Source organism: Empidonax traillii, unplaced genomic scaffold, assembly GCF_003031625.1.
Source record: "Empidonax traillii isolate 1590-97213 ecotype Southwest subspecies unplaced genomic scaffold, ASM303162v1 scaffold321:size1084243, whole genome shotgun sequence".
In the NCBI taxonomy this organism is placed as follows: domain Eukaryota; kingdom Metazoa; phylum Chordata; class Aves; order Passeriformes; family Tyrannidae; genus Empidonax; species Empidonax traillii.
In genome coordinates, this window is record NW_020955514.1 from 223,374 (window position 1) to 241,990 (window position 18,617).

At 41.9% G+C, this 18,617-nt stretch overlaps 1 protein-coding gene across 16 annotated transcripts in view; it reads left to right on the plus strand.

Moving 5' to 3' along the window:
- Positions 1-1,670: 1,670 nt before the first annotated feature.
- ADD1 (adducin 1) overlaps positions 1,671-18,617 on the plus strand; it is a 63,953-nt gene continuing 47,006 nt past the window's right edge. For 4 of the 16 annotated variants that reach the window (XM_027891408.1, XM_027891409.1, XM_027891414.1 and 1 more), the window contains exon 1: positions 1,679-1,812. The gene's annotated coding sequence lies outside the window, so the exon portion shown is untranslated. Of the gene's footprint in view, positions 1,813-18,617 lie in introns of all 16 variants that reach the window. The other 12 variants (XM_027891406.1, XM_027891407.1, XM_027891404.1 and 9 more) reach the window with 7 other exon arrangements.

Genomic DNA, 18,617 nt, shown 5'->3' on the forward strand with positions numbered 1-18,617 from the left:
CTGGGCACTGCTGCTGTCCTCAACACTCCCATCCTTCCTGGCACTGCTGGCCTTGGAGCCACGCACTGAGCTGGAGAGGAAACCCATTCAGCTTAGAACAGCTTAATGCTACATTTTTTTTCTGAGTTGCTTTTAACGTGGATTGGTTCTCCCATTTACTTTTCCAGACGAGAGAGCTTTATGTGTTAAATGCCATGGTGAGGAAAGGAAAGGAAGAGAGGTGCCAAGATGAAGGAGCATTTTGACAGATAATCAAAGGGAAGACATTGCATGAGGCAGGAGCCTGCAGGTCCAGAGCAAGGACAAGAGTCTGCTGGCTGCTGTGTACACACATCCACTGGGTTTAACACGGGGACAGGCAGGTGAAGGGACTTTAATCCTCTAGGCTTACTGCAACAGTTCTTACAAAAAGATGTTCAGACATAATTTGCTGATCATCAGTAATTACACAAGCACGTGTCCTGCTGTGGGATGGTTTTGATTGGGCAGATCTATGTCCAGCAGGGCCTTCTTGTCAGATGTGCCACAATCATTCTGCGTCATTACTTGACAACCCAAACATCATTTCTGGAGGCTGAATTCACAGATAAGTTTACATGTATCTCTGTGGCCTGTTTTCCCGTTCTGAACAGTAAACAGATGAAGATTAATTGCCCGAAAGTGAGAAGTAGGTTAAGTGGAGTGTGTTTCCAAGGTGGAGGTGGCTGGAGCAGGCTGGATTCCTCCCATATTCCACAGGAGGTGTCTCCTGAAGGCACCCATCAGGTTCTGCTAGCTATAGTCTGCTTCCCTTCCCTACTTATGTGTACAGACAGCACAGGAGGAGAGTTCAGTGTTTCTGAGAGCATGTTCCCAACTCTTCATTCGGCAGGCAGGATTCTACACAACAGTGTCCAAAAAGAAGTGTAAAGCAGCAGTCTTAAAATGATACAGAAATGAAAGTACAAATGTACAGAAAATGACGACAGATGTCCGAAGAAGTTAAAGTTTACAGTTGGTGTTTTACTTGCAGCCACTGCAACAAACTGTGGGGTTATAAAAGCTACACAAGGTTCAGAAAGATCTCAGGATTCAGAAGATCTAAGGAGCTGATTTATAAAGATCTAATCAGGCCTCCCGTATAACAGCTACGCGACGTATCTGCTTTTCCTGAACCAAGCGCGCAGCTTCTTCTCAGCCTGGAATTCAACATCCGCAGGGCATTCCGCCGATTAAACACCTTCGGGTCTGACAGGTGTCTCTGGCCCTCACCAGGGCGGTTCTCCAGCTCGACCCCCGCACTCCCGGCCCGCCCTGGCCTTGTCCGAGCCGGTGGGATCAGACACTGCCACCGAGCCCTTATCGCACCGCGTCGGGCCATTAAGCGGTGTCTGCCCGCCCCTATCGCCCGGCCCGCTCCGCGATAAGCCCCGCAGGTGACGCGCCGCTCCTCTCCGCAGGGATGCAGCGCCACACGAGCCCCCTCTCCCCGTGCCCGAGGCTCTTCCCGGCCCGTTCCCGGGGACCCCCCGGCGCTGCCGTGGCCGCGGGACCCGCCGGGGGCGGAGCGGCCGCACCGACCCCCGCCCTCCTCCTCCCCGTCCGCCAATGGCAGGGCCGCTTGCTCGCCGGGCGCGCGGCGACCCGCCAATGGGCGGCGCCGTTGTTGGGCTTGCGGGCTGTGGGAGCCGCACCCTGTCGGGCGGGGGCCGCTCGGTGCCTGAGGGGGCGGCGGGAGCGGCGGGAGGCGGGGACGGGCAGGGACGGCGACACAGGGACAGAGGAGCGGCCGCCGCGGCCCCTTCGCTCCGGCCCCTTCTCCTCTGCCCTCGGGTGAGCACCGCGGCGCTGCGGGGGAGGCTGAGGGGCGCAGCCGGCGGGCGAGGGGGCGGCGGGCGCTGCGCGGAGCGCAGGAGGGGGCGGCAAGGCGGGGGCGCCGCCGCCGGACCGGCTCGCTCGGCGCGGAGGGGAGCGCAGAGGGGGCTGCGTCTGCCTGGAGAGCGGCAGGGGGGCGGCGTGTGCTCGGAAAAACCATCTGCGCGCAGGGTGCCCGCGGTGCGGGGCTGCGGCGGTGCGGGGCCAGCGGGGCGGCGGGGGCGGCTCGGCGCTGTGCGGGGCTGTGCGGGGCGGGCTGAGCTGCCAGGGGCGCGCAGGTCGCTGCCGGCCCTGCCTCGGGTGCCGCGGTGCCCAGCCCGTGCCCGCCGGGATGCTCCGGCCGCCGCAGGACGCGGCCGCGGGGCGCTGGGATCTCCGTCGCACCGAGCGCTGCTGCGGCTGCCGGCGCTGCCCCCGCCGACCCCCCGGCTCCACCTGCCCCTTCCCCGGCCTGCGGGGTGACCGGCCCGCCGTGCGGGCCGAAATGCGGGCATCGCACCGCCCGAGTCATCGCCCGCAGGGGGCTCAGGAGCGAAGGAGGGTTTGGGATGCGCGGTGTTGGGGTTGGCGGGGCACCAGCACCGGCAGCAGGCGGGCAGTTGTTTTGTCTCCTCTGTTGGAAGGGGTGTTACATATTAGCGTTTTCAGGGTTTGCTTTTGATACAGAATGTCACATGCCTTTCTGCACGTAATTACGGCGCGCTCTCTGCGCTGCTTTTAAGGTTGATTCTTAATCTATGTTGGCTTTGGTTAAAACTAGCAATTACGGAGGGGGAAAATCCAGTCAAGCTGGAAAAATATCCGTGGCTGTGCTGAGATGGGGGCTAGGAGTAGCACTGCACTTAAATCTTTCATGAGACACTGCCGTATCTCAATGGTGTAACCTCATTGCTGGTTTTGTGCTTTTTGGGAAGTTGCTGTAGGTCATAACATTATCATATACCAGAGGTGTGCTCTTTTCTTGCACCATGACTTACGTCTTCATACAGAGCTTTGCAAAACATGTCTACCTTCAGCTTGTGAATTCTCAAACTGCAACTACAGCTGGATAATTCCTGTACGCTTTGCTGAAAGCTACAGGTATCTCCATGCACGCAGGCTGTTTACGGCTCTGCTTCTTGGAACGTGACTGAATGTGCCACCGGAATTCTTGGCAGTTCTTCGCTGCCACAAATTTGTTCTTTTTTTCTTTGCCTTTTTTTTTTTTTTTCTTCTAAATAGAGCAAAATAAGTTACTTGAAAAATAAGGAAATACAAACTGTTTCTCAAATAGGCTTCTGTTTTTGTAAATTAATTATTTCGGTGTAACAATTCTGTATCTCAGTAAGGAAATTAAGAGCAGTTGTATAAGTGAGGAAAAAATGCAGCTCTGGACTAAACTTCTAGGGCATGTGGCTTTGATATTTCTTTATATTCAGTAAGAAGATTTGATTCCATCTTGTAAAAACAGTCATAGGTGAACGTTATGATCTATATAATTTGCTTCGGTTACAGAATTTAAGCTTGGGGGTTTTCTTAGAAGAGTTTTGAGGAAGAGGCAATAGCAAGTTTACACATCTTTACTGTAGCAAGATGATAATATGTGCATGACTGTGTTTGCATGTTTAAGTATCTTGTAGTTTTACTGGAGATCTGTTTTCCATATGAGGTTCTGTGCTGAGAATAGCACCTTTTAGCCAAAAACTGTTGTGTTGATTGAATGTTTTTTTCCGTGGCTGACTGTTATAAACTGGTGTGAGAAATCTGAATCTTTGTGCTCCATCTGAAGAAAATATTTTTGCTGGCGTGTTGTGCCAGTAAGTTCATTAGAGAATGGTTCACTAATGCTGCGGAGTGAAGAAGGTCATTTACTGCATCGGTATTTTTCTGTGACAGCTCTTTTTAGGTGTCTCCAACAGAAAATGACTCAACTGTTCTCATTCTTTGCGATTCGCCATCGATGTTAAATTGATGTGTGAAAGGGGCTCAGAATAACCTGATGTAGTGGAAGGTGCCTGTGGCAGGGGGGTGGAACTGGATGGTCTTTGAGACCCCTTTCAACCCAAACCAGTCTGTGAATCCATGCATGGAATTGGATCATTTAATGAGATTGTACAGAGAAAACGCATTTGAGCACTGAGACTGACAGAGGTAGGGATGAAACTGCTTCATTCATGTCTTGGTTTTTGAGGGGTAGTTTCGCAGCATGAACTGCCCTTAACAAATCTCATCCAACATTCTGTGATTTACTATAGGAGGAGAAAACTGAATTTTGAAGTATCCAATTTTGTTAATAAATAGAGTAAAATAGTAGAACTGGGGGTTTCAAAGTAGGAGAAGGCTGTTTAGCATGTTGATGGCTCCTGTGCATCCAACTATGGGCCAAGTGCTTTCTGAGGAGGCCAGGCAGTAAATCTTGTATCCACTGCTTTTCTGACTGGCAGAAATACTTTTCTTAATTATTAAAGAACTGTAGCAGTTGGGAATAGTGAGTAATTTATAAATCCCAAACTGTTGCTATGCAAATGAGTCAGTCCTGCTCTGAGGGAAAAAGGCATAGTAACAAGACTTGCCCACTGCTTCTATGAAGGAGAGAATATCAGTGGGACTTCTGCTGTGCACCAGGGACACCTGAGGTGTGGGGACAGGGAGGAGAAGTCATGCTGAACTTCTGACTTGAGTGGCTCCGAAATTTGAAATTGCTCTCGGGCAACGCTGCGTGGAAGAAAGCAATCTCTGAAATATTACTGTATTAGTAGTTCAGACTGTAACTAAATATTTCATAGGCACTTTTAGAGTGATGTGTGCTTTATGTTTGAGAAGTGATTGTGAGGACTGGCAAATGTAAGTTTACGCTGTTTATTCCATTGTGCAGGTCGCTTGTCATCTGCTGAGGAACTTGTCTAAAGCTCTTCTGTTAAATTGTACCTCTTCTAAAGTAACAGGTTCAAAAGTAGGTATATTTTAAAAATAGTAGAAGTTCCTAGATTACCTGAGTTTGGAAGTTTCCATTCATATAATTTAATCAGCCTTCTCAGGGGAATGGGAAAATATTACCTAGTCTTGCTACTTATTCAGCATTTTTCTTCAAAAATACTGTTTTTGGTAGGGCTGGGGGAAGTAGCTGTGCAAATCTGTTAGTAGAGAAAGGTGTAGACTGTGAAATATGTAAACCAGTTTATTTCCTGAGGAAAACTTCTTTTCATCAGAGGTAGTAATGCTTAAAAAGCACTGCTTTCAAAGACATATTGATCTATGATAGTTTTTACTTTAAAATTACCCCTTTCTACGGTTACTTTTTTGTTCCCTTTAAAGTATTGTGTGTACAATAACAAGGTTCTGTAATAATGTAAGTTAACATCTGTTACCATCTCAGTAAGCATCTGCTGTTTATTGAAAGCAATCTTGATAATCTTTAGTCAGATTGAAGCAAATAATTGATTTCTTTCCTCACCACTCAGAGGATGTTGTTTACTGTAGTCTTGTCAGTTCAGAAATTTTGGTGGTTGGTAGTTGCAAGGGAAGAGGCTCCAGGAAATGCCTGTTTTAGAACTACTGCTTTTCAGATCAGGTACAAGCTGAGATGATAAATAAGCTGGGATGATAAATAAGCTCATATGATGTCATTTGCCTTGAGGGCTCTGTTCTAACATTCTAACCAACGGTCCTGGTCTTGAATAAAGTTGAAGTATTGCTGCTGCTTTGGAGAATTTTTGAGTCTAACTGTTCTTTACTTCAGGGCAACTTAGGTTCAGAGTAGAGATGGCTTTGAATAACCCCTGCCCATGGGGCTGCTGACCAGCACTGTGATTGCTGGGGCTGCTGGACTGACTCTGTGACCCATCCCAGAAACTGCAGTGTCCTTGAAGGTGCAGCCAAACAGGAGCAACAACTTCTTCAGCACCTTCGTGACTCCCTCCTTTGACCTTGCTTATTGGATTGCATTCTGAGAAATGATCTCTGCCTGCTCTGCTGGATGCAGTTGTTACCCAGTGAAAGATCAACCTTCCAGCCTCAGATCAGTTCTGCCAGTGAGTGGGACATCAAAGGGGTTTCTAACTATTACTAATTTGAGTGGTTTTCCTTGCAGATTAATTAAAAATTAGCATACATGAAAGCAAATGTGAATTCAGTTTTAAAACTGCGATGTCAAGGGCTACTCTTTTAAACTGGGATTTGGAGTTCCTGTGCTCTTCAGACTAATTAAACATTTTTTTGCATTTTTGGCCTTTGTCTTTTCAAAATTAGTGATTTTTTTACTATATGTTATGTATGATTTTCAGATCTTGACTCATGAAATCTGAAAAAATAAGGAGTAAAATATTTCAGAGTTTGGAGATTTTATTTTTCTTTCATATATGCAACTCAATTGCTGTAAAGGGGTCATGGAAACAGGGAGTAGTAAATGCAGTTAATCAGTAACACTTTATGGCATCTTTGATACTTTCACATGAAATGAGTAGATGAATGTTGTGATAGGGTTATGCACAAAAGATTAAGGGGAAATCAAATTACTGTACCTAAGATCTTCTAAGTTCTTGTAATCAGTAAACATGTAAAAGCAACTTTGGACTAAAAACTGTAATATGACTTGGAGCAGTAGAAACTTAGTTTATTTGGGGTTTGGTTTTGTGTTGTACCTACACATTTCAAATTTTTGTTGTGGTGCTTTTTATGGTTTTCATTTTTATCTTGTTTTAGATCTTGAATCTTGAGAGGTCTGGTACTTTATTTCAAGTCTGTTGTAGCTAACACCAGATTAAACCAGAAAGTGTTGGGGAAAACCTTGACCCATGAAGGCTGCCTTCTGTGGGTTGTTTTTGTTGGCTGTTTGTTTGGGTTTTTTTTTTGTGTGTGTGTGTTACATACACATGAGCATAAAGTTACTGTTGCTGCCTTGTGGCTGTGGAGGTGAAGGATAAAGCGTGCTTTGAGTTTGGTGTTTTAACAGATAAAACCATTTCTTTGGGTATTGTCACTGCAAAATATTGATGGAAATCTGTACAGTTTGTATGTTTGTGAAACACCCATTCCATCAAAAATTCACTGAAAGAAGACAGTGCTGCTGTTGTGCATTAACTGAGAGATGCAGTATATTTGTTTTTTGTTTCTCAAAAAAACCTTGTCTAGCAAAGCTTTGCAAACTAATCTTGAATGGGCACAGCTTTAAGTATTCCAGAGTTGAAGGGACTTCATTTCATTTTTCACTTCACCTTCTGAACCTGTCAGCTACATTCAGCTACATTTGCCAGGAAAATGGTGACTTCGGACATGAAAGGTTTCTGCCAGTAATGAACAAATGTGATGGCCGAACTCGTGCCCTCACTAAGAGCGAGGCACGGCTCCTGGTTTGCTTTGGGAAGCAGGAGCATGTGGCTGTGGAGGTGCCACGCACTTCCAGCGTGTCAGTAGATGGGTAGCTCTGGGCCAGTCCAAGCACATTTTGCCTCTTGCAGGGCTGACCTGGATGGGCCAAGGCTCAGATGAAGGGAGGAGCAGATGGACTCATGCAGGATGTCGGGGCAAACATCAGAACTTGGGACAAAAAGGATAAATAGGGAAGCAAAGAGACTTCATTTGGTAGGAAATGATGTTTCCTTACTTCTGTCATCTTCCTCTAGTTGCATTCAGTTACTGGGAAACTTCCTGTGGTTTTCAGGTAAAATTCTACAGAGCTAATGTGTTGCTTTATTCTTTAATGTCACTTCAAGTTGCCATAGGATTTGAATAATAGATCAGTGTAAAGCACAAGATTTTATTTTAAATCCACAGTATATTTTCTTTCCTTACTGTGGGTATAATTTTTAAGTCTACCAGTGCACATAGCAAGGGGTGGGGTTTTTTTGTTTGTTTGCTTGCTTGCTTGTTTGTTTTTCCCCCTCCCTCTTGGGCTTAGAGTAAAACTTACTAGGTGATGAGTTTTCAAAGATATTCTGGTAATTTTGGCTATAACTGATAACTTAAAGGCACTCCAGAATAGTTCTATGTCTTTTATAGGTGAATTCAGGATAACATGGTGTTTGGTTTTGTGAATTGTTTTTCATGAAGTGTTGGTGGCTTGAAGTATACAGTAACCATTTCTTTGGTTATGTAGAACAACTGCAGTACAGGATTACATTGTTGGATCTATTAATAGGCATGTAAAATAAATGAATAATGATCTTAGATGTTTGCTTAGATCTCAGCTGTCCATATGAAATGAATGGTTTTTTTCCCTGTTTGCTTATATAGTGATTTTGGTAAAAAGTTAGTAAATTCCTTTGAGTTTTCCCAAAGCAAGCGAATAATACATGGTTTGGATGGAGAGGAAGAGGGAGATATCCATCCTTTATCTAAAGGAAAGCTCTCATGTCTCTCACGTGTCAAGGAAAGTTGGTGGGTAGGTTCCCATGCCTTGGACTCAGAGTGTCCAACTCCTGGTATTCTCTTGGATCGCTGCTGTTTGAAACTGAACATCTGCCTGGGTGATTTTCCCACTTTGCCTTTAATCTTCTTTAGAACTTGCACTGATTTTAAGGCTTTTGAATTATGTGGACCATCTTACATTGAACTTCTTAGCCCTGTCCTGGAGGGAGTGTTTGTGATCACAGCAGAGGGTAAGGATTTTTACAGGTGAGATGTCCACTTCTAGGTTTGCCATGGTCTTTATTCTTGATCTGGGACACTTTGACTCAATTCCAGTCTATTAATGGAGATGTTGGTTTAAGGCCAAGGAAACCCCAATGAAGATGACGGTGGTCCCTCTTCACAGTGGTGGCATGATAGTCTTTCCAGTATCCTCCAGTTTTCCCTTACTGCAGAAACTTGGGCAGGAGCCAAGAGCAGAGAACACAGTGAACAGTTTGCTGCACAACTTGGAAGAAGGTAGTCTCTCAAACTGTCCTCTGGCCTGCCCAGCCACCAGAAAATAAAGAGCATTTTGGCAGCTGGTCAAGGAAAGCCAGAAGTGGTGAACAGAAGGCTGGGAAGCATGGTTAAAATCTGAATGTCAGCCAGGAAAGCTGGTCTGCAAATTATGAGGGCAGCCTTATTAATTGAACATTCTGGCTGGTGGAAAAGTTGCCTGAGTCTTAGAGTCTTTATGGGTCAATACTTACAGCTGAAGTGGGGAGACACCCCTCGATGCCTCAAGCAAAGCTTGCAGTGTCAAAAATAAACCTTTGTAGCTGCATTTGCCACTTCAGCTGCGTGTTCAGTGGAGTTTAGGATCCTATCTAATGTGAGTGGGCTAAAGTATTGAGATAGCTGGTCTCCCAAAAGACTGACTACTATTTTTCTTGCCCTTTTTTTGTTATTAATGTGTGTGTCTGTTTTTATGTAAGCAACCCCAAAATACAAAAAATGTTTAAGATCGCATGGTGAAAAAATATGTGAGTAATTAGTAACTTAGGATATCCTAGGTTTGTTTTTTTCACAATGTCACCTTTTTAAAGAGCTTGAGCTTAACTTCTTCATTCCCTGGTTTTCAGGGCATAAAGTCATTCCTCTGCTCACATATGTTGTTGAAATATGTTAGTTCTGTACCAACTATATTTTCAGAAATTCATGACACTCCCAAGTCAAATGAGGGCACAGTATTGCACATTTTCAGTAGTGTAGTTCCTTGGCTCACTTAATGAGGCAGATTTCAAATGCTTTTTTTTTTTTTTTTGTAGACCTTTAATCAGGACTAGACACCTTCCTAAAAATATTGTTATCAGTTCTTGGTAGGAAGACCTGTTGTGATAGCAGATATTTAATGGTAGAAGGAAAAGGTGAGGTAATTCAATCCGAAATTTTGCCTTTGCTACTTTGCTTCTTGTACTAGTTTTTACTTGTTTCTTTGTTTGATGTATTAATCATTAATGAATAGGATAAATTCAGTTAATTTGACTGCAACTCTAAATTTATTCTTTCAAGATTTGATGATCTGACAGAGTAATCTGGTTATTTTCCCCTCCCTCTTCTCTGTTGCTATAGTAATCCTAAATTTGAACCTTACTTCTGCAGGCTTTTTTTTACCTTCAAGTAAGTTTTGTAATAGCTGTGCAGTGTGTTCTCAAGCCAAAATACTGATAATACAGGTTACTTTTTTTTTCATTTGGATCCATCATCTGAGGTGAAGCTGAAATTAAGCGGCTTTACCTTACCTTCTCTTTTTCTAGCTCTGGCATGAATCTTTTATTCATGTTTCAGGCATACATCAGTTAGGGGAAAAACAAGCAAGAAAGGACCCAATTAAAGCAAAAAAAAGACCAAATATATCTGAATGCCACAAAAAGCTGTTTGTAGTTGTAATTACAGAAGTGAACGTTCAAACTGCAAAGTCCGTAATACAGATTAGCATCCAAGTATTCTTGCAGTTCCAGTTTTAGAGCAGCGTTCAGGGCTTACCTGATGAGGTGCTTTCAGCTGCTTTTGGCACTGCTGAACTTCTGATACAGCAACAAATGCAGGTAATTCCGGCAACTGTATAAAATATTCATGCTCTTACTAAACTTTGATTTTTATTTTTTTTTTCACATACAAAAAAATTGGAGCTGTAAGATCTAACAAGGTTACTAACAAATTGAAGAGGAGCATCAAGAGTAAGCAGAAAACCTGAAAAAGTCTCTTCACCTGTCTTGTCAGGAAGCACGGGGACAGTGAAAAAGACTAAAAGTAATTTAGATACTTGTGAAAGACTACATGAAAAGTTTGCCTTAATTTTCGGTGAAGATAGCTTTGAACACACCCACACTGGCAAATAGGTCGGACTGCAGTGAGGTTATAAAAATGATTTCCATAAAGATAAAGTCGGACTTACAGGGTGCAGATAAGTGGGAATATATAATGTTTACTCTGGAATTTTGAAGTAGATGATGTGTGTAATTAGAGGCTCAATTATGTCAAGGCAGAAGGGTATTGGATGGCTGGGAAACAGTGATGGTAGTCACAGTGTTAGGAGCAAAAAGTGATTCGGGGTAGCTATTGCGTTGTTAGTGTGACCTCAGTGTACAGCCTTTTGTTTAATGGAGAAAGAGAAGCTGTTCTGGCTGGAGGTAACGTGGAAAGGGTGATACAACTCTTAACAGAGGAAGATTTTTTTGAGAAATCCAACACCTCTCTTTTATAAAGATCCCTGATCTTCCTGGAGAGGATACATGGTTAGAGCTGACCTCTTTTAACTTAATGTGCAATATGAACCATGGAGTGATGAAAATTGATTTTAAATGGTGACAGGATGTGTCAAGTATGGATAGAAGTGGATGACCAGAAGATGATAGACTGGAACTATGTAAGTAGTGGAATTTATCAAGGATCAGTTCCCAGATTTAGTATTTCCATTAAAATTACTGATCCATTCCTACTTCTTATACCAATCTCATGTTTTCTCATCAGATGTCAAGAATCATAAAAGAAGGTTTTGCACAGAACAAAGTTGAGACCTTAAGACATGAACAATAGAAAAAGAAGTTGTATTAAATAGCATTAAAAGATTTATATCATTTAAGGTTGACAAACCTATCAAAGTTAGCAACTGAGAACAGGATTAGGATAACCAGTATGCTGTTGTTGCCCTGCTAATATTTCTCTTCAAAGAAATGAAGTGGTATTGACTTTTTCTGGTACTTGTGAAAGCTTATCTGAAATGTTACATCTAATTCCTATCGCCCACCATCAAGTAAAAAGGACATTTGGATTGAAAGAGGTTCAGGGACTGATTCCTGGAACTCAGAGAGTGTCTTGTTTGATCTGGGGAAACCAAGTATGGAGGAGGTTGCTCTTCATAAAAAGAAGTGAAACAACACAGGAGGGTAAGAAGAGCTTTTTATGCTTGAAATACAAGAACAAATGGGTATAAACTATCCAAGAATAAACCTAATCTGGAAATTAGAAAAGATGGTTCCTAAGCAACGGAGGCAAAGAAGTCTGCAGCAGCCTTCCCTTAGGAGTAGTGGAATAAGGCTCTCTTTAAGATGGAGCTGGTTAGCTTATATAAGGGGAGGGGGAGGGGATTTGATGTAGTTTTCCACAGTACCTTGGGATTTGAACTGCTTGACCCAGAATATCCATTTGTTCCCAGGGTTCCTGTCTTGTTAAAGATGATGCAGTAACTTGACCAGATACTGCCCAGACACCGGTGGGTACATGGATGGTCCTTGTCTTTTTCTTGGACAAATGCACCAGTTGCATTGTGACATACAGATATCTTATATCAGATGTTAGACAAGCTGGATGTTTTAAGTGCTGTTTAGTGGAATACCCTGCATTGTGTCTTTTGTAGTGGCTGTAATTCTGTGTCTTGCATTCAGAAACCCCAAGTCAACACAGAATAATTCAATGGATTTAATAATGAACCCTGTATTGTTTTCTCTCCTTTCTGTCCTGTGTGGTTGAAGGAGGCTGCCCACAGCATGTGCATAGCTGTGTCATTATCTTCGTATTTCTTTGAGAGCTCTTCTTTGAGCTGCTTAAAAAAAAAACCTGATGCAAACTGAAGGGTTGACGTGGTGAACACACCCCACCCCATGTTGCTGTGTATTGCCTTGCTCTTCATGTGTATTTTCCTAAGATGCTGTCCATCTAATAAGCTTGGAATATCACTTTTTGGGGAAGCATTGTGCTTGTGATTGCATTAATGAGAGACACTCCTATATCTCTGTCTTATAGAAGATCAGTGGTTTTAAAGGAGACTTGACAGAGAAAAAGGTTCTACTGCTTTTTCCCTGACAGAAAGACAGTAATTGGCAAATTGAGAAATTAATGTTCCCTGAGGTTACAGTATTTTTCTAATTTATTCAATTGTTAGGACATGTTAAATCATGATTTAATTCCTGCTGAAGTATTTCAAACCCAGGAGGGAACTTGTAAACACTCATTTGTGCAATTGTTTTGTCTGTACCAGTAGCTTGTATTACTGGATATGGTTTTTATATTTGCAGAAATACAGTAACTGCTTTGTATTTTTCTCTTCTTATTTTTCTCTCTCCGTGTTACTTATTTGTTCTAAATGTTCATCTAGAAAACTTCATTTTAGGAAGGAAGTTCAAGCATGGAAAGTAGCTTGGTTAGGACAGGTTAGAAATTTAATGATGTTTGAAAGGTTCCTTCCTGACTGTGCTTAATGTGTTTTATTGACTTCCCTTCAACTGTTAGTTGAATTTCCTGTTGATTTTTGGGTCCAAGCAATTGCCAAAGCAGTGTCTAGCCCTCTCTGTGTGCTGAAATCAGTTTTCTTTGTTCACAATTTAACAGTATTTAAATGTTTTCAGAACTAATGTGGAAGACTAAGAACTAGATCTTATCCCTTTAAATCGCTGTATTCACACATAATGATTGATATGAAAAGCAAATAATTACCTAGGTATAATATCAATGACTTAAATGACACATTCCTCATGTTTCAGTCTTGGTGTTACCTAAATTGTATCCCAAAATACAATTTGGGGCAGAAGTGATTAACAGCTATAATTTTGAAAGCTGATAAATAACAGTTTATACTTCAAAGCTTGAGTGTTTATTGTTATATGAGTATTGACTAAATTGACTTAATCTGTTTTATTACTTAGACATTCTGTGAAACAGGTATGAACTAGAGAGAGGCTGATGTATTAAAAGAAAAGTATCCAAAGTCTAGAACTGTTAGTAATCTCCAGAGTGTGGGTGACTTAGCAGATGTCACCTTAAAGCTCTTGCAATGAGGAGAATAATTTTATGAATACTGGTATTTTGAAAGAATGTATTAATGTGTGTGCAGAAAGAAAACCGTACAAGGTGATTATCTTGACCTTTTGTTCCTAAAGTATGTTTTTCAATTAGGCTGTATAGGATTTGTCATGGTGACTGAAAAGGTGTCTGATTAAAGTAAATGTTATTACTTTGGAGTAATAGAAATAATTACTGAAATATGTGGCAATTTTTTTTCCAAGTCATTTAATGGACATGGCACTGGAACCTTGGCTGTTTCTCCCTTCTGTCGATCCAGGTAACATGTTTGTTAGCTGAAAATATAGTGTTGAACACTGGAGAGAAGAAAAAGCTTTCTGGCTGTAAATGCATTCTTAGATTTTTTGGACTTTTATTTCTTTTAAATTCATTTGTCTGTCAAAATTGCAGCTGAGTATTGCTCAGCTGTATTAAATTGGGATAATCTTTACTTTGTTGTACGGTCTAGAGCAGCATCCCCTGCAGATGTGGCCTGTGGTTCTGAAAGGGGGGCAGTCGACGTTGGAATCATTTGTATTTTCAGCGGCATTTTCAGATCTGGCATTTTGGTATCTTATTTCATGAGAGTCATATCAACTTTGTTTTTTTTTTCATGTTGTCTCATGTTAGCTGATGACACTGTTTTTTTGTAAGTAACTGTCCTTAGAGGTAATTTTTCATGTTGGCACCGTGCCCCATGAACACACAAACCCTCAACTCTCTTGTGAAGTGACGGTGCATGTTGATATGCAGTTTGATCTTCGGAGGATAAATCAGGAAAATCTTACTCCCCTTCTTCCCCTAAGAAGAGGGGGTGTATATCCCTTCCAGAGACTTGTTGGATTAGATCAGTTTGCCTGTGGAAAATGTAAAGGTGTAGTTGGTGGGAATGGCAGGGTCTGCAGTGTCTGCACAGAACAAACTTGCAGCAGGGAGAGACAGTAACAATGACTGCGCAATGGGCTGGTTGGTTTCTGTTACCAGTAATTCCTCCTACTGTATGAAAGTTCTAGAAAATGGAAACAACTTATATTTGAGGTAATGGTCTTGCATAACTTGAGACTTGGAGAAGAGAGAGGAACTTGAGAATGACAGAGAGAGTTCAGGGATAAGGTTGATAAGAGAGTCATAAATAAGAAAATTTTTCACCAGTGAGATATACTGCTATTATGTGTCATTGAACATCTTCATAAAACCATCTGAATTTTAGTGATCTTGATAGAGGTTAATGACATAAGGGGGAAAAATTTGAAGTATTACCTGTTTTTTGTTAGCTGATGTATGAGATTCTGTAGTGTCTAGTACTAATAAGAAACAAAACAGCAGACAAGTATGGGGAAGGAGAGAAAGTTAAGGTTGGTTTAGGTTGGAAAAGGCAGATGAGAAACAGTGAAGTAGAATAGAAAAATACATTGATGCAGTAAGGTCAGAAACAGTTTTTAAAATCTGGATTGCATTACAAAGAGGATTTCCGTTGGATATTTTTTTACACATAATATGTTTAAAAGACACTTAAAAAAAAAAGTCACATTCTGTATTAGCCCATGGGACTTTCTGCTGTGAGGTATTGTTACAGTCAAGGGTTTAGCACAGTGCAAAGTAAGATTACTCATTTTATATCAATTATGCTTGGAGTATTAGAACACACATAACTTCTTCATGGTGTAAAGCATAAATTGCTGCAAGTGAGCGTGTGTGTTATTCTGATCTTAGAACTGCACACATGCCATAGTAATCAGGATATTAGAGAGTTAAACAACTAGTTTGAGTTGATAGTTTTTGCCCCTTTGGACAAAGTTTTGACATGTACTTATAAAACCCCAAATGATTTTGACTCTGAGAGCTACAGAAACTCTTTGTATGCAAAAGAGAACGCTGCGGAATCTGTTCCTTATGAAATCAGGGCGGTTGACTAAATAAGCATCAGGCTTAATATTTGATCGTTAGAATTTCCAGACTTGGTTTTTAAAAAAGAGAAAAACTTTAAAATCTGCATCTACTAATTTCTAGCTTCAAGGCAGCTGAAGTTAAATTTAAATGGCCAGTGTAAGTCACATGTATCTTTGTGGGGACTTCTGGATAGCGGTGACATGGAATATATTGGGTTTTGCAAATGCACAGAAAGGTAACAATATTAAAACCGGAGTAGTAAATGTCATTTATCATGTTGCCCTATAGAATACATTTTTGTAGGATTTCTGATGGATTTCATAAGCTTCATTAGATGCTTTGTTGCTGAGCAACTCTGAGGAAAAGTGGGAATTACTAGGGGCCTCATATGCATTTAAGTATGTGGACATGTTAGATCCTATTGAAACCCCCTAAGGGCAGGATCTCCTGTGAGCAGATCTGGTTGCAGGATTGGACTGGGGGCCTGTTTCCAAGTTCCCTACCTGGTCTGTTCTCAGCTCACAGCGTGGCCACACAGACAGCTGTACAGGCTCAGCCCCGTGGCCACACAGTGTGGGGAGAGTAGGGAAGAGTTTGAAAATAATACTGTGCTCTGGAGAAAGCACGGTGGACTGCATGGAAACCAAGGCTTAAAGAGCAGATGTTTCTACATGTAAAATATTACTTTTGTAGAAACAAGTGCCACAGTGCAGCCTGAATGCAGGTGATTATTGTTTCCATTTCACACCGTTGTTCTGCCCATCCCCTTGGAGAGCTGCTTACCAGCTTCTAGGGTTTTGTTGAGATCAGTTGGACTTGACGTGGGCAGAAACTGCTGGCCTGCATCCAGCTGCCTGCTGTTTGAGAAATGGGTTTAAAAGCTGGGTTTAGGATTCTTGCTTTGAATACCACATGCATGTCACCATGTTTTACAATTTCTGGTGCCAGTAGTCTTTCAAAGCACTTGAAAGAACTGCACACACCTATTTTGCCAATAAAACAGTGGCAGTTGGGTTTCTAGAAAGATTTCATTTTATAGCTTGAGTCAGGAGTGGAAGTACTTAGTGCCATGGGAATTATTCAGGATCCTTGTCTGATTTGAGACATCTATGTATCCCTGATGTTCATTATTTTAATTTAAATTACTGTTTCTGGGATTATAAGCCCCGCGCTGGCTGGATGTGATTTTTGGAACACAGTGGGGAAAGGTCTCCAGTTACAAGTAGGCAAACGTAAACAGGTGTACTGGTACTGTGGTTTTAAAAGTTTTTTAACTATTGGTAGTTGTAAGGTTGAAAGATGGGAGTATATTTGAATAAAAATTAATAATAAAGCTGATATTACAGTCAGTGGAGTTGTTTTTAGACAACCAATAGTAAGATAGATATGTAGACACACTGGTGTTTTTCCTATTAATCTCAGATGTTTGTCAACTAAAATAATCCCTGCCCAGGGATGTTAGACTTTAAACTGGACACTATCCATCCATGATCTGCGAGTGTGGGTATGTGTAGAATAGGAGCCTTTCATGTTTTACACTGGTGCAGAATGCCCAGACACACAACTTCAGTTTTGTTCTTTTGGTTTTAATAATGATTTTAAATTGATTTTGTAGAACATTAAAGCCATGCAAAACTGTTGTGACCTTTGGTGTGCATGTCTGTCTTTAGGTGCTGTTTGGGGATGAACCCTGAGGGAAGATTTGTGTGCTCGGGGCTGGTGCTCTCAAAGCTGTTTGTGTGGAAGAACAGGAGGGAAAGCTCATGTTTATCCTCCAGGGTTTCGGTGTCATGGCTGAAATCAGACCCAAAATTTAAATGCATCCAGCTTGGCCTCTTCAGGAAACGCAGCCTTTGTGATGGGCTGACTTTGCAGCAGCAGAGCACGAGTTGTTGTGTCATGTAACTGGGTTGTGGTGAGCAAAACTCTACAGCCCCTCTAGTAATTGAGTGAGTATCGAGCTGAGCTGGTCCTTGTCCTCCTGCGATGCAAGCAGAATCTTTATGCCATGGTTGGTGCGTGTCCTTTTGTGTTTTGTGCACGCTATTGTATTCTGCTCAGTCTTTAATTGAGTAACAGAGACTTCTCTGTTAAGAAATAAAGAAATAGGTCTAGTAGAGAGTGTGGTTGTGAGTCCTGAAATGTTAAAGTTCAGTTTGTAATTCTGAAAGTGACTTCACTAAAATGGCCATTAAACACTATTTAACACTTTAACACTCACTCTTGCAGTGACTGGGGAGACTGACCTACCGCATTTCTCCCCAGATATAATTCTGAAACCCTGGAGAGCAAAGTAAATACCATCTTTCTGACACTGTCAGGTGGAAACGATGAGAAACTGAGCTGGCAGAGAAGTTCTGGGTCTGTGTGCTGGTAATTTATGCGCCATGTTCGGCTGGGTAAGACTTGCCTGACAAGGGAGGCAGCACGATCAGGAAGGTGGTTTTCTCGTGGTGTTTCATCTGTTACTGTGTGGGTGTACCTGACCCTTGAGGTTTACCCAGAAGTAGGAAACTGCATAATTTTGGGGTGGGGAGCACATTCACACTCGCTCGCGAAAAAGAAAAGCAGAGATGAGCTGCTCCTAAAATAGAGTTCTTGGGGTTTCTTGGCATATTATTTCCTAATATGGAACAAACAGCGATCTAATATGGGAAAATGAGATCCAGTAACACTTTTATCCCTAGTTGATATGTTTTAATCTGTAGATTTAAGTTGTCAGGAACATTCTGAGAGCTGGAAAAGAGAATGCTCCTGACTTTGGGAGCCGTGCAGTGGCATGAACTTTGTCTTACTGTCACTTCTAAGGCTTCCATAAAGACACTGTTAATATCCTTTATATAGGGCATGTATTTCAAACACTCTCCAGAAATTTTCAGTGGATGTAAACCACTTTGTCTTCATCTACCTGAAGGACTTAAAAATGCCCGATTTAAACACCATATTAAGCATTTTTTTGAATTTGAATAAGCCTGGCTGTTGGCTGTCTAGTTTGGAAATAGAATGACAATACATATGCAAGGTTCACTTCTCAAAGCTGTTTTTATGTGCAAGTACAGTATAAAATTTCACGTGGAAGGCTTACATCAAAATTTATACTTAGACCTGTATTCTCCAAAGATATTAATTTCCTCCTGCATGCAGGCTTTTTGAACTCAGACCCCTTCCATTGCGTTGAGAGACTAAATTGGTCTCGTAATTTATGTGGATTTTCTTCCTTCCCTCTG